We start from the raw sequence: 17,136 nt of genomic DNA, 5'->3' as shown, positions 1-17,136 counted from the left end.
TCTCTCTCTCTCTCTGTCTCTCGTGAATAAATATGTAAAATCTTTAAAAAAAAAAAAAGAAAGTCTTCATGATAAAAAGTTGGGCAGTAAGGTAAAAATATAGTAGACTTGTAGGTGCTGTCATGAAAACCAAGATAGACTAAGTGTAAAAAATAAATTGTAGAACAATGTATATTGTATTATTCAGATTTTTCCAACTTTTGACATATCATTTATGGATGTATCCAAAATTAATTCCCTAATTTCTTGTTTTCATTATTACAAATAATTCCATAATGAACATATTTGTTTTTTTAAACATATTTGTTTATCATCTTTTTATACATCTCTCTTATTTTAGAGCAAAATCATAAAAGCTTACAACTGGGTGGGGCTTATGGACATTATTAAGGCTATAGATTTATATTCTTTTAAATATTTCTGGAAATGTTGTTCTAATTTGTTTTTTACCAGGAATTCCACAATTTAATAAACATATATTGCATCTATATTATTGAAAATACTGGAGAGAACACTTTCCCCAAATTCCCAAGGAGTTCCGAACACTTTTCTCAAGTCACCGGTATAATACTACTTACCGAGTGCTACGTGCTACGGTAAGCCAGGCTCTGTGCTGGGTGTTTTACAGGCCATGTCCACTGCCAAATCCTGACTCACTACTAGAGGCTGTGTTGGAGTTATTCTGGAGAACTGATTCTTAAAGGGGAAGCTAATCTCTCTGTCCCTTCCAATTTGCCATTCCAACTATCATTTCAAAAAGAAAAGAAAAAGATGAGTTCATTCCTTCCCATACATCCAGCCCCCCTCTTTGAAATGAGGGCTTCTTTCCCCATGATTAACATTTCAGCACTTCTGAGGCTTTCTGCTGGAGAAGCAGCCATTCTTCCACCTAATTGGAATGAAGGAGGAAAGTCAGCGAGGGCCTAACTCCAGATGGATTGGTAAACTGAGAATGAGTGAAATTGCAGAATGTCCCTAATAGGCAGGAAAAAGGATGTGGCTCCTCTCAGGATAATGCAAGTGCATGAGGCATGTATTTAGAATTAGCTCTACAATAATTTTTATCTAAGGAACTGGTACGCTTTCTTTCTGAATAAAAGAAATGGGAAACCCAGAGCCAAAGCTGGTGTTAATCTCCGCAGCTCTATTAACGTCCATAATTTGTAACTGTCTTTCTTCTTCTTTTTCTTCCTTTTGATAATCTATTTTAATTTCTAGTTTGCTACATGTTGTATAGATGCCCTTTCATATTGTTTGCTTCAGATCATTTTTAGAAGGGAGCCTAAGATATAATGGAGGTGTTCCTGGCCACTATGTGCTGGCTTTGGTGGCCATGCATTTGCATGCTTCTTCATCCATTCATTCATTCAGCAGAGATTTATAAGCACAAGGGGAGCAGGGTAGAGTAGTAGGAAAAGACAAAGGTCCCAGAATCAAACAGTCTCCACCACTTCTAACCTGTGACCTCTAGCAGGTCACCTATTTTCTCTGTGTCTCAGTTTCCACATCTGGAAAATGGTGACATTCTTAATTATTAATCTTAATAGTGAAGATTCAGATAATACAGGAAAAGCACTTGCAACAATGTCCAGCACACAATATCTCAATAATATTTGCCTTCATGATCATCACTATTAGTATTTATTAGATGCTGTTATGGACTGAATTGTGTTCCTCCCCAAAACTTTTATGCTGAAGTTCTTACCCCCAATAACTCAGAATGTCATTGTATTTGGGGACAGGATGTTTAAAGAGGTCATTAATTTAAAATTAAGCCTTCGGGGTGGCCCCAAATCTGATACAGTCAGTGTCCTTATAAGAGAAGGAAGTCTGGGCATAAACATAATGGAGGGAAGACCATGTGAAAACACAAGGAGAGATGGCCACCTACAAGCCAAGGAAGGGAGCTTAGATGGAAACAAACCTGTCAACACCTTGATCTCAAGACCCCCAGAACCTTCAGACAATACGTTTTTGTTGTTTAAGTCACCAGATCTGTGGCACTTTGTTACGGCAATCCTAGGACACTTACACAGATGCCTACTATGTGCCTAGTAGTGTGGGTTCCTAGACCTGGGACGTACAGCAGTAAAGATGACAAAGTCTCTGCCTCTAGGGAGGCTACATCCTAGTGAAAGTAATAAACATGTAAGCAAATCTATGAACAACATAATTTTAAGAAATGGTGAATGCTATGAAGAAGATAGTAAGGATGATGTGAAGGTATGACCTGGGGTGCTGGTACATTTATTTAGACCAGATGGTTGAACAACCAGGGAGAGCCTGTCATGGACTGACAAGAGGAAACTGGCATGGGAACACCAGCTTCAGAATATTCTGGGAAGAAGTGCTTGATCTGTTTGAGGGTCAAAGAGGTGGACACAGTGCTATGGCCAGAAGACAATGAAGAAGGGGATGCAAACTGGAGAGGAGGTCAGGGAGAAACTGGGCCAGGTCACGTAGGGCCTGCAGGCCAACGAAGGACATTTGGGTTTATATTTTAAAGCTTGCTCTGATGAGAGGATAATGGAGAGGAGGCTGGAGTGGAAGCTGGGAAAGCAGTCAGAAAGATGGTACACTTGGACTAAGAGAGAGAGGTGGAGACAGAAAAAAAGAAGATGGGTGGATGGATGCCAGACATATTTTGAAGGAAAAGTTTATAGGACTTGCTCATGGACTGGATACAAGGTAGAGGGCAGGTGAACATTAGAAGAGGGATTAAGAAGACACTAGGTTTTTAACTCAACAACTGCATGGAAAGTGGTACCATTTGCTGATTTGGGGAAGCCAGCGGGGGTTGGGGTGGATTCTAGAGCTATCCCATGGCCAGACCATGATTGACCTATTAGATGTGGCCTATTACACATTCAAGTGCAAATCAAGGAGGCTGTTAATATCATATCAGACTTAGATTGAGGAGACAATCTAAGGGAGATTGAGGAGCAGAGACACACATTTGCGAGTCAGCCCTGGGAATGGCTGGGATCACCTACGAAGGCTCCAGAGCAGAAAGCCTGGGACTAGAACAGAGACTTTACGCACTACAACTTTAAAAGCATAAGAAGGAGACTAAAAAAGAGCCATCAGTGAGGTAGGAAGAAGAGCAGAGAAGGGCATAGCACATGGGTGGAGAGGGAAGGACAGGCGACAGCTGCACACAGTGACACCACGCTCACACGTAAAAGGTACTAAGCACGTCAGAGAAGGCATGTGTGCTCCCAAAGGACTCACACACACATGTGCACACGTTGTGGGGGCTGTCTGCCAGTGTATATAGTTATAGAATCTGATGCTTCCAGGGTTTGAGGCTCCTTTTAAAATTACATTTTACACATCAGTAAACTTGTAATGCAGGAACTGCTTTCTTAGAGTTATTTATATCCTTGGGTTGCAGAAGGATTTGTCAGGAAATAATATGAATGTTATTTATCTGACTGTTCAGCTTTATTGACTGCTACATTTCACATCCTTCAGTTCTTTTTGGCAGAGGAGTAAATAACACTGCTATTAACCTCTAACACCAGTATAAAAATAGGCAGTTATTAAGGGGTAAATATTACTTTGACGATTATTGCCCCGGTCTGCTTTCTCTGGGAGATGTAATAAATAAGGCCTCTCGTGGGATCCACAAAGTTCCCAATTTTGTTGAGGAAGCTGGCAGCTCTTGTGGCCACAGGCTGTGATTTGGAGCCATGTGGAGCAGATAGAAAAACCCCATGAAGTATTGCTCATTCCTGAAGGAAATCAAGGCAACCTTAATGTTCCACTGTAGCTGTGTATCCAGGAGCTGAAGGTGAAGGATCCAAAGGTTTCTACCAGAAGAGATTTAGAGAAGACTGAGCTCCTTGCTAAGAGCATTGGGAGCTGGGCTTGGGAGCAGGTAAGCCTATGGAAGCTGGGGCTTTGTTATCTCAACCTGTTGAACTCAAGCTATGGCTGTAGGAGCTTAGGCTCCATGGTCGCTCTTTATTAATGAACAGGTTAACTACATGGAGTACCCCCATTTGGGAGGTAAAGAAATGAAAAGTTAGTTATGGTAATAGGTAAAGAAAGACCCTTGGACCAGAAGCCAAGAGCACTAAACTATAGTTTCAACCCCAGCCTTCATTTGCGTAATGATCCTGAGAAAGTTATTTGTTTCTTCATCTTATAAGTAATAGGACAGAACTACATGGCTTCCTAAGACCCTTCTGGTCCTGAAATGTTTTGACAATCCCCTGGTTAGGCCTGGTTGGATGAGTCCACCAGGTCTGGGAAAATCCTAGTTAACAGTGAGCCATTGCCTAATGATGCCTGCCCACACGGTGGACATGATTGTGTGCCCCAGCCAGCAAAGCCACTAGTCATCCTACAGGAAGCCCCAGCATGCTCCAGCAGGCCCCTGTCCGTAGCTTAGATGCTACATGCTTATCTTTGCCGTTCTGGCAAGGGCTGCTGGAACACTGGCAAACATTGCATGTTTTCCTTTGCTCTCCAAGACTAAATATTCTTAGCTTCGTAGATGAGTTTTGATCTTGTTCTATCCTCTGATTACAAATGTAAAAACACGGAGATCCTTTCCTCCTTGAAAAGCATTGAAATTCAGACTGCATGATTAAAATTAGTTGGAATGCTTCATGCAGAATGAGAGGTATATGTGGACCTCTCATACTTCATATCATGCAGGAGGCTAACTTCTGAAAAGGTGGCTTGATGTGAATGTATTCTAGGAACTCACTGCTTAAGGAAAATTTTGTAAAATGAAAGGTTCAGCATTAATTTAATTTGTATTTCAGGTTTGGGTTTTCACACATCAGTGGTGATTTGCAGTAAGGTACATTTCTGCTTTCTTGCATCTAAACTATGCTAAAATAGTTGAACACTGTGCCAAGTACTCAAGCTACTTGCCTCCATAAGACAAAACTTTGGAGGATGTAACCATCTTGGCATCTCCAGTCCACTTAGAAAATGGATGATGCTTATTCAAGTGAGCTTTACTTATGAAACAATAGAAATATGCACAAAAAAGAGTGAAGAATATATTGTTATAGACCCATTTGGAATAAATGTCAGCAGAATGGTTTGGATATCCACACCTCATTTAATTTTCCAAGAATTCACTATTTCATACTGCAATGTTAATAGATACTGCACCAATATTTCCTGAAGGCTATACATTGTGGCAAGAGGACATTGAAAATCATTATGAGGGCCACTTCAAGTAGCTAGTAGCCCCTCAAATAACCCTCCAAAAAACACATTTTTGCAAAAGAAAGGATAATTTTGTGTTAAACAGTAACATAGGGCATAGACACATATCATATCCTATACATATACAATGAGATAGGAGCAATTGGAGAGAAAAAAAATAGAACTTGTAAAAAATGGTGAGAAGAGATCACAGAGGTCGGTATAGCCATGGGAGGGAGAGGTCCTTCCCTGAGCATGGAACTCTTCACTGATGAGGAAGCTGCTCACCCATGCCCAGTCACATAAGGTCTACTTTAGGATGAGACAGCCAGTCTGGGGAAAGTCAAAAGTTCCTGCACTAACACACTGCCAAGGAGTCCAGCCCTCCCCTCACAGCAGAGTCCACTGGTCTGGGATCACCCGAAGAGTCCTGTGGCTGTGCAGATTGGGGTTGTAGTGCTCCTTAGCACTAACTCTTTCCAAGAACCCTTTGCTCCTGGCCACCCTCCTTTTTCTATTGGACCTGTTCTATCTTTCTTAACAACAAAATGAAGCTTGGTATGGCCATGGTTCTTACTTGGAAATGAGCAGGGATTCAGACAGGGCACCCTGATGGGTGGTCCCCTGGATGCTTTTCGGTAGTAGGTAATGGGAGCCTTGTGAGAGTTGTTCTAAAGGAAGTTAAACCATGATACCTGGAGCTATACAGAATAGTTTGGGACAAGTGATTCTAAAGACAATGTGGTGTCTTTTACCTAGAAATGTCAGCTAGCAGGATTCCCCATTGGAATCACTGTGTGTCTTGTGGTTGAGGGCAGGGGGTGGGGTTTCAGTAACAGAGCTAATTAAAGGTGGAAATGTTTGTGACCCTGCTGGAGCCCCTCCCTAAGACTCCACCCCCATAAGAACTATCACAGGGCCATTGGACATATTTAAGAGGTGCTGTACTCTTGTGAGAACTCATTCAAACAAGAGCTAGTAGAGCTTGAGTTATTGTTGTTATGTAATTCCATTTGTACTCCAGTATGAGACTTGGGGAAATCAAGTCCCCCAGATGCAAGTCACATGCCCGCCTAGATGCACCAGTGCACATGATTTAAATCCAATGTCATTGCCTCCATGTGGCCTTTGGCCTGGCAGCATCAACACCATCTGGGAGGTTGTTAGAAGTGCAGAAGCTCAGGCTCTGCTCTAGACCTACTGAATCAGGACCTGAACTTCACAAAACTCCACGTACATTAACATTAGAGAAGCACTTCCCCAGAGCAGTGGTTCTTAGTTTTGGCCAAATACCAGAATTATCAAGGGGGCTTTAAAAAACTACTGGTGCCTGGGTCCTATTCCTAGAGATTCTGATGGTGTGGCCTGGCCTCTGGGATTTTTTGAAAAGCACCCTATATGATTTTAATGTGCAGCCAGGAAAGAGAACTAAAGGAAGACCTCTTTCAGAATCTATGCCAATGGCTTTTTGCCAAGTAACCTATAATGGAAGCCCCTTGGCCAATGGATGCGTGCTTGACTACCTACTGTCCTATGTATTTTCAGTTTGTTGGGTGTATTCATATTAACATGTTTGCTTTTACTAAATTTTGGTTGTGATCTGTGATCACAATTACAAGTACAGTTTGGTTTACACAACAGAAATAGTATGAAAAGTCATGTGCAATAACATGTTTGTAGCTTGAACCATATGTTCACACAGATATATTAACATTTCAAAAGTCTTTTATCTAAACCTATGCCCTCCATTAATTAGTATTATAACAAAAGATATACTTGTTATCTAAAGAATCCTTTTTGTAAAGCAAAGCACCTATTTCTACTGTAACCATCTCACCTATTTTTTCCAAGATTACATTCTCATACATCAGGCTTCTTTGATGTTAGGGGTTAACAGACATATCACATACATTATAGTCTCATATTTCATGACCTTGTCTTGTGGCTAAGCATTTAGTTCCCATATCTGAACCTCAAACTCAACCAGAATTAATTATTCCTTTCTCTCTGTATCCCTGCCAATGTCCCTCTGTTAGAATAACTTCTTCATTTACTCTGCTACTGATTACTTCTGTGGTCTCTTTCCCTCCCAGTAGACTTTATGCTCCTGGAGGAATGAAAAGATGTGTGATCAATGACACGTCCACTTGAGGTGCTCAATAAATGTTTGCTGAGCATGCAGGTGAATGGATGTGCAAATGAACTAAGCCAGAGGGAGATGCATAATGTCCTTAATACTTCCTTTGGCTGGTCAGGGAGGCAACATTGCCTTAGTCAAGCACTAGGTAGGGTTGGGTAAGCACATATCCCCAAGCTTCCCCCTGCCTCCCATCTTCTTTCCCTGATGAATTTCTACTGTCATTTGCCTGTGGGCTCACGCTCCACTGTCTAATGCTTGTTGGGCCTCAGGTGCCTAGGTTTTCCCTGAGTTCTGTTGTCTACAGCTGTGTTGTCACCTTCTTTTTACAGGAAAGAATGGCCTCTCCCACTCCAAGTAAACATTCAATCTTTTCTCATATCCCTCCAAAAAAGGCACACAAATAGGGGAGGCTCATGTGAACCAAAATAAACATGCTAGACAAGATTTGCAGTGCAAAATTGACATGGCCAGGACATCATCTGACTTGACCAAGCAGTATTGGGCCATCAATAAGGAGGGAGCCACTTAAAGACAATGCTGGCATTATTGTCAAGATGTTATCTCACCCAAATTTGACCCTGAAGTGAAGTTAATGCTTTGAATTGTCTTAAACAATACTTACTGATGGGAGGAGGGAAAGAGAGAAGAAGGAAGGAAGGAAGGAAGGAAGGAAGGAAGGAAGGAAGGAAGGAAGGAAGGAAGGAAGGAAGGAAGAAAGGAAGGAAGGAAGGAAAGGATAAAGAGAGGGAGGGATTTACTCTTATATTCAGAAAGTATTTTTTTCCATGAACCAAATGCTGAATTACAAGGAAAATACTAGGAAATATTCTGATGCTGGGTTAGTATACAAAAAATATAAAGAACTGATACAACTCTTATAGCAGCATTATCAGCAATAGCCAAACTATGGAAAGAGCCCAAATATCCATTGACTGATGAATGGATAAAGAAGATATGGGATATATATACAATGGAATATTACTTAGCCATCAGAAAGAATGAAATCTTGCCATTTGCAATGACGTGGATGGAGCTAGAGTGCATTATGCTAAATGAAAAAAGTCAAAGCAAGACAAATGCCACATTATTTCACTCATATGTGGCATTCAAGAAACAATACAGATGAAGATATAGGAAGGGGAAAAAAACAGAGAGAGGGAAGCAAACCATAAGAGACTTAACGATAGAGAATAAACAGAGTTGCTGGGGGGAGATGGGTGGAGGATGGGCTAAATGGGTGATGCGTATTAAGGACAGAACTTGTTATGATGAGCACTGGGTGTTATATGTAAGTGATGAATCACTAAATTCTACTCCTGAAACCAAGATTACGCTTGGTTTCCCAGTTACCCAGTCATCCCAAAATAAAATTTTTATAAAAAAAGAGAACTGATACAACTCAACACCAAAAAACAAATCATTCAATTGAAAATAGAAGACATGAACAGAGATTCTTTAAAGATATATAGACGGCCAACAGACAAAGATGCTTAACATCAAGCATCAGCAAGAAAATGCAAATCAAAACCACAATGAGATATCACTCACATCTGTCAGAATAGCTAAAATCAAAAACTCAAGAAACAACAGGTGTAGGTAAGGATATGGAGGAAAAGGAACCCTTGTTGGGTTGGTGGGAATGTAAACTGGTGCAGCCACTGTAGGAAACAGTATGGAGGTTCCTCAAAAAGTTAAAAATAGAACTACCATATAATCCATACTACAGGGTATTTACCCAAAAAATACATAAACACTAATTCAAAGAGACACATGCACCCCTATGCTTATTGCAGCATTATTTACAATAGTCAAATTATGAAAGCAGCCCAAGTGTCCATCAGTAGATGAATGAGTAAAAAAGTGGTGTATATATGGAATGGAATATTATTCAGCCATAAAAAGGAATGAGATCTTGCCATTTGCAACAACATGGATGGAGCTAGTGAGCATAATGCTAAGTGAAATGAGGCAGAGAAAGACAAATACCATATGATTTCACTCATGTGTGGAATTTAAGACACAAAACAAATGAGTGAAGGAAAAAAAGAAAGAGACAAACCAAAAAACAGATTCTTAACTCTAGAGAGCAGACTGATGGTTACCAGAGGGGAGATCCATAGGGGCATGGGTGATATAGGTAAAGGGGATAAAGAGTACACTTATCGTGATGAGCACCAGTAATCTATAGAATTGTTGAGCCACAATATTGTACACCTGAAACTAATACCACATTGTATGTTAACTATACAAGAATTAAAATAAAAAAAAAAAAACAAAGAAAAAAGAGTATTTTCTCTTTTTTGCTGAATGGAATCATGGAATAATGAGCAGAATAAGTTATTTTTCTAAATAGTTGAGAGAAAATATAATGTCACCAAACAGGGTTGCTTCCCACAGAGAAAATACTTTTATTAGGTTACAGAGAGGAGGATGGTAGGGTAGGGTCATCCTAACCTGACTTTACTGAAGGGATTACAAAACCAAAGGAAAAAATACAACTTTCTAGTTAGGGAAATGGAAACTTTAGTATCCATGTTTCCTCCAATGTCTCATTCCATCACTGGTCTTTTTCTTGTCAATAATTTTTAAAATTTAGCTAATGACTAGATTTTCCATTCACAATTACACATTTTCTTACCTCAGAGGGAACTTTATTTCATAGTTGATGATATGTTCCTCCCATCAAACAAGGACAAGCTCCTATTTTTTCGCTGCTTTAGGGTTTTCTGTTCCATCCACAAGAAGTATCAGAGGGTCAGGTCAGACTCTTTAGGAAAGCACAGACAAGGTTTAAACAGTCACGACTGGACATTGAGAAATGAGAGAAATGCCTAAAGAAAAATCTAGACCATCTTTCAATGGCCATACTCCTGTTAGATAAGGACATCTAGTCAAGGCAGCATGCATCTCTCACATCTGTGCTTCTCGAGGAGGGATTATGTGTGCTGTGTCTCATCCCCTACTCTCCCACACTGTGTGTGTGACAGAGTAGCAGGATCACAGGAAGCCACTGGATAAAACTCATGAGTCTCAGAGCACTAATTTACCTAGGATGTGGAAGAGAATTGAAGTAAATGGACCCCATCCACACTTAGGTCCCTCCAACCCATTCTGTACATGGGTCTTGTCAAAGTGTGTATATGATCCCATCACACTTTCATTTAAGCCTCCCTTGCTTTTTGTGTACCAACCTACAGGATCACACTCCTTTGTCATCTCCAGCCTCAACCTGTATTCCATCTCATGGTCTTTCTTTCAGTTTATCAAACACCCCTTGTCTCCCCTGCCTCAGGGCTTTTGCTCCTGAGGCTCCTTCTGCAGAGAATGTTCTTCTCTCCCCCTGGTTGCCTCCTATTCCTCAGGTCTTTATTGAAGTGTCACTTCCACAAGGGAACTCTTCCTAACCCCCCCACATCAGGTCAGATACCTCAGTTACCTGCACATATAGCACCCACATATTGATAGCACCCTGTATTTCTTTCTCCCAACACTTATGATGCTTGAAATTCATGGGTTCACCAATTAATTCATTTCATTTATATGTGTACTGTTTATTCTGTTCACCAGATTGTAAGCATCATAAGGACAGAGCCCATTCCATCTTGTTCAACATTATCAACATAGGATAGTACTTGGCAATTTAGTAGCCACTCAGCAAATACTGTTGTTGTTTAATAAATAAGCAAATAAAGTAGCATCTTAACCTTTTTTTAAAAAGATATATTTATTTGAGGGAGAGAATGTGAGTTAGGAGAGGGGCAGAGGGAGACAGAGAGAGAGAAACTCAAGCAGACTCCCAGCCGAGCATGAGCTCCACCCATGACTCCATCTCACGACTCTGAGACCATGATCTGAGTGGAAACCAGGATCCCACACTGACTGAGCCACCCAGGTGCCCCACGTAGCATCTTTATGTTAATGTTAACCTCCAACAGAACACTAACCCACTTGAGACAGCAGTCCCACGCCTCAGGCTATATATATTAGGCCCCAGCTATGTGGCCAAGAAAGAAAAAGCAACCATGATAGTAAGAGAAAATCAGAGCTGTCGGGATGAATCAGAGCTTTTGTACACAGCACAAAAGATTCAAGTAGTAGAAAGAATCATGGAAAAATAATGGCTTTTGAAAAGTAAAATGAAGAAGGAAGAAGGGGAAGAGAACTATCAAGGTGGAATTGGTGAGGAGCTTAGCACTCTAAGCTTCTATTGATGCAACTGAGCTACCCAGCAGCTCTGGCAGGGACTGTAGGATGAGTGAAGGGAAAAGGTGGCCCTGAGGTAGCAGAGGGACAGTTAGGAGCCTCCGGCATTGGCACAACAAATTCATCCATCCAGGTTAGCTCAGGTGAAGCCGAGAACCACGTTTATATGGCAGAGAAAATGGGGACTTTTCTAGTCCCGGGAATAAAGAACTGCTTGCAAGAGATGAGAAGAGGAGGAAAGAATAGAAAGGCCTGTAGAGACACCTGACTTTAAAGAAAGAATATCATCAATGAAACTGATTTATTTAACTGAGAGGCCAGCCAGAGCATCAATGTTAAAAGGCCATTTGTTTTTCCATATCGCAAAATGCAAATCACTAACTTTGCAATATGAATGCTTTATTATACTTTAAAAATTCTGAATTCTTTAGGCTATTCTTTTTCTGTTCCAAAAAAGCTATTTTAAAAGCTCACGTTAGAATATTTTATAACTCTTTTATCCTTCCTGAACATCTGTGAACTGGAAAGAATATAGTATATTACAGAAACAATCCATTTAAAGAAAAACAATTAAAATGAAAACTACTTCCATTTCTGTGACATAAAACTCTAATTCTCTCCCCTTTGCAATTTTATTACCACCCTGACATGATATAGTCACAGCTTTACTTACACACAATGTTAATTTCACTCATACTCCACTTAATCTTCAAAACATTGCAGAATAACATTTTTCTTTAGTAATTTATCATTTGCTGTGATAAGGCAATGTGTTTAGAGGATGTTAGAATTTTTTTAAGTTTGCATTTATCTCAGTGCTGAAATGTGCTCTGAATGCTATTAAAATATATCATTTATACACTTTCACATTTAACTATATTAACTATACCTTAACTAGACATTTATTAAGAGCAGCATATTTATTTCCCATTCAGGACTTTTTAAATCTGTGGAGTCAGCTCTATGGAAATGAGCAATTTTTGCCAGCCTTACACTGTGTTATAGGTTAAACTGAGCAGAAACCCCAGGGCTCCATTGTGGTGGGGTACACAATTACACATCTTTTCTGGGCTTCCTTAAATCGTTTCCCAGTACAGGACCTCTCATCATTCCACCTGCCGCCCGTGATACGTTCTGAACTCTAAATAAGCTCATTACAGTTCTCACTCATTCATTTATCATTTAACAAATATCTTCTGTGTATGGGTATTCCAGGATGAACATGTTTTTTTTTTGTTTTAAGATCTTTCCCTTGAGATTAATAAGAAAGCATAATTTTCTCTTGTTAATTTAATTTTTATTTCTATCAAAATATAGCATATGCACATAGCTTAGAAAGCTTTACAGGCTTATAATTTAAAAACTACATTTCTTGTCCTATCTCTTCCATATCCATAATCCTGCTTTTCAGAGGTCATCACTTTAAAAAAAGATTTTATCTATTTATTTAATACAGAGAGCGAGAGAACGAGAGAGAACACTCTGCAGAGTGGCAAGCAGAGGGAGAGGAGAAGCAGACTCCTCACTTAGCAGGGAGCCCAATGCGGGGCTCAATTCCAGGACCCTGGGATCATGACCTGAGCTGAAGGTAGATGCTTAACCAACTAAGACATCCAGGCACCCCAGAGGTCATCACTTTTAATTTCTAGCCATTTCTTCTTGTATTTTTATCTCCATAACTCTAAATAACATGTTTTCTTACTGCTATTTTCTTATTTTTCAGCTTTAGCTAATATCTACTGATTCCCAACTATGGAAGATAATGGGTTTTTTCTTCTAATGCTATAATTTCCCCATATACACCAAACACTTGCCCTCCCCTTCAGCCTCTCAATGTCATATTATGATAAATAAGTATTATTCACTATTGAATCTTAGTAGTAAATTTTAATTCGATTTCCATTTTTGTATAACTTTCTGTTTTCCCTGGAGTTAATAATTGCTTTTCTAATTTATTTACTTTCCATGTTCTCATAACTAATTGAACCCTAAATCCTCTGATAGGAATGTAAAATCTCCTCTCTATATGTTCAAATACATCATGTTGTTTTGTCACTTTCTTCTTGGAGTCTTGTCCTTCTACAATCTGGACTGCTTACTCCCTATATCTGCCAACCATCTGTTAGGTTTGCTCTCATCCTGGAAATTTCCTTTACCTCTTTCTTCAATCCTAGGTCTTTTTCTTTCTCCATTTCTGTTCTGTTTTGCTGGGGGTCCTCTAGCAACTTCCTGAGAAAGGTGCATGGGAAATACAAGATGCCTTTAAATAAATCCTGAGCCTTTCTATGACTCCATGGCACAAAGAGCTTGTTTCTCATTATAATCTTTATTTCATCTGCCAATTATTACAATATAAACCATAGACCGTGAGCTTAGCTCACATACAACTTCAATGAATGTAATATTTTCTTTTTATGTTTAAAGATTTTATTTATTTATTCATGAGAGACACAGAGAGAGACAGAAACATAGGCAGAGAGAGAAGCAGGTTCCCTGTAGGGAGCCTGTTGCAGGACCCTATCCTAGACCCTGGGATCACGACCGGAGCCAAAGGCAGATGCTCAACCACTGAGCCATCCAAGCACCCCTGAATGTAATAATTTCAAAAGAAAAATTCAATCCATTCTGATTTGAAACCCCACTTATTTAATAAGCAAAGTCACAATTTTCTTAGCATAATAGTGTCCTGCTGCATTGCCACTTGTTCATTTTTGAAAGCTGAGATTTTGGAGGGGCGGGGGAAGATAGGTGTGGAAGATAGGTGTGGCTAGGCCTCTAAATTCTAGTATCACCCATAAAGAGGTAGAGCCAGAGAAGGATTGAGGAAGAAGAGCCGCAAGAGTTACAGGAATTTTGGCCAGATGCCAATGAGCCCTCTACTAAAACAATGATATGCTAATGGCATGTGAGAATTTGATGGATGATGCTAAGGGTCAAATAAAAGTGAATTGACACAGGCAGTACACAATATGGAGGAACCAGCAGGCAGCAAGAGAAGGGAAAAAGATCTACATGAGAGACTTAGCAGCCACAGACTAGAAGAAGGAGCCAGAAAAGGAAAGGACTCCATATGCTCTTGGGACTCTCCCACAATGACTCTTAAATGTTGAGCTAGAATTGGCTTCTGGAATGAAGCCATTATTATTAGGTCAGTATAAATCTTTTTATTTTTATTTTTTTAGAGATTTTATTTATTTATTCATGAGAGAGACATAGGTAGAGGGAGAAGCAGGCTTCCTGTGGTGAACCTGAAATGGGACTCCATCCCAGGACCCTGGGATCATGACCTGAGCCAAAGGCAGATGCTCAACCACTGAGCCACCCAAGTGCCCTAGTGTAAATTTTTTTAGAGAGGACAGTAAGATGTTGTAAAATTACTTAAAATGTTTGTCTCTTATTATATCCCTCTATCCTTTGGGATTGTTTTTTAAGGAACTGAAGGTAAAGTTTCATAAAAATATGAGTCAGAGAAATGAAATGAATCTTGGGGAATCACCTAGCTCAAGCCTGTTTTCTATATATTAGGAAACTAAGGTTGAGGTTAACCTGGCCCATGTTAACACAGCAATCTTGTCTAGTTATTTGCAGCTCAATGCTGGACAAGTAGGGTCTGACTGACCTATGGTATCCCTCCCACCTAACACTCACAGAGTCTAGCCCATTATAGGTGCTTCATAATACTCCTTGAGTGAGAAATGACAACTCCCCATTTTTCTGTAGCATTATTCCTCAGAGGTCTGTCTTGTGAAAGGCTGCTATTCCCTCTAACTCATTTCTAGCACACAAAGTAATAATGGCTATGGATAGCAAACTGAATGTCTGTAGTGGGAAAGTTGGAATTTAAGGAAATATGTCATGTCAATCAGAAACACAGAGCCCTCTGCAGCACCAAGGCCCCAGGGATCCATGGCATACCTTCCACACTCACAGATGAGACTTCATAGAGTACCACAGTGCCCCTGTGAAAGTTGTTCACCCACAGAGCTGACAAGTGACATGTAGCTTTAGGTTTATGATTACTTCTTGATGACTCCACTCATCCTTCTGTTAAGTGGAAATCTGTTTTTTCTAAGTCCTGGGAGTTATTTAAATGTTTAATACAGTGTTTTTGAGAACTGAAGAGAAACTGACATTATTGCTAATGATATAGCATTAGTTAGTCCTTGGTTTTCCATTTGGTCCAGACCTCCACGCCAATCTTTGACAACTAGTAAGGCGTGGTCAAGTGAGATACATACCAAAGGGCAGATGTCTGCATATAAACATGCTGAAATATCACACCTACCCTCTTATTAGAGTATTATTAGAGTATTATTTTACTCTATCCACATCTAGAGAAATCAAGGCTTAGCAAAGTTAAAAGCTTTTCTGAAGGCCATGTAAAAGCCCAGGCTCAAACTAAGGACTGTCTGACTACAGCATCTTTTCCATACTCCATTCATTTCCACTAGTGAGATTTCAGTCGGACTGATAAAATAATCAGGACCAAGCAGGTGGCTTTGGGGTCAGAAGAAAGATTTACTGACCTGTAGTAAAGGCTGGTCTTTAGAATTGTGATATCTGTACTGAGCTTTTCTTGGATGTCTTTCTGACCATATATATCACTATGTAATCTATACAGTGGTCTTTTAACGGACAGAGCTCTTACCTGTAATAATTTTCTTCGAACTCATATGCTCTAAGAAATGTCAATAAACTCAGTTGAAGTAATTTCTTACCCATGGTACATGCATTTGCGCAGAAGGACCCTAGATCTTGGGAACAAGAGAAGAACACCCTGTAAAGTCTGCACAGAGCAGCCATTACATGCAAAATGGACGTTTGAAAAAGAAAACATTTGACCCTTCCATTGATTGAACTTTCTTTCAAAGTGCCCTTCAGGGAGTACTGAGCTGGTTGCCAGGAAACAGAGATTCTTTTCTGGAATCAATTCTTGCCGTTCTAAGTGTTTCTGAGTATGTCACTTAGAATCTTGGTTCCCAATTTACAATGGGAATATTCTCCTTACCGAGCTTCCTCAATCTAGAAATGTCAAGATTCGGAATATATCTGTAAAGAGTTATGGAGTTATTTTGAATGTTTGAAATGACAATCTCTTTAAATTGTACATTATAATAAAGCTATTTTCAAACATGTCATTTAGGAGTCACTGAGTGAGTAATTGAAATAATGAAAAAGAATTTTCTACATTGGTCCTGTATAAAGTATAAACCTTCCCTTGGTGTTAGGACATAAACACTGTGGTGATACATTTTGAAGAAACCTGGAGTTTTGGAACAAACTTGGGTGAGCAGACCCAAGTTGTAGCCCAGCTCCTTCACCCACTAATGCTATGATGTAGGGCAAGTGTCTCCATGCCCTGGGGCTGGGGATTTTCACTTGTAAAGAGACAATTAGATGAAGTAATCTCATAATGCTTGCTTTTATTCTGTAATTGTGCCATCTCTTCCAGATCACCCAAAAGCATACAATGACTTTAGCCTCAATTATTTTATACTCCACTGAGGGAGTTGAAGAACAAACAAGTAAATGAATAAATAGGATAATTACACACTGTGATAAGTGCCAGGAAGAAGTAAACTAATAATAGTGATTGAGTGCAATGATGGAGGGGTGCTAATTCT

General features: G+C 39.8%; 1 long non-coding RNA gene across 4 annotated transcripts in view; it reads right to left on the bottom strand.

Annotated features, from left to right (window-relative positions):
• The window catches only part of LOC102156804, a 40,052-nt gene extending 23,641 nt beyond the window's left edge, over positions 1 to 16,411 (bottom strand). For 3 of the 4 annotated variants that reach the window (XR_005369618.1, XR_005369617.1, XR_005369616.1), the window contains exons 1-2: positions 16,161 to 16,411; positions 9,948 to 10,076 (exon numbers count right to left, since the gene is read on the bottom strand). This is a non-coding gene — a long non-coding RNA (uncharacterized LOC102156804). Of the gene's footprint in view, positions 1 to 578; positions 745 to 9,947; positions 10,077 to 16,160 lie in introns of all 4 variants that reach the window. The other variant, XR_005369619.1, reaches the window with a different exon arrangement.
• Positions 16,412 to 17,136: the final 725 nt, after the last annotated feature.

The sequence above is a fragment of the Canis lupus genome, chromosome 14 (assembly GCF_011100685.1).
Source record: "Canis lupus familiaris isolate Mischka breed German Shepherd chromosome 14, alternate assembly UU_Cfam_GSD_1.0, whole genome shotgun sequence".
In the NCBI taxonomy this organism is placed as follows: domain Eukaryota; kingdom Metazoa; phylum Chordata; class Mammalia; order Carnivora; family Canidae; genus Canis; species Canis lupus.
Note: the sequence above shows the minus strand (reverse complement) of the source record. Positions and strands in the feature narration are given on the sequence as shown.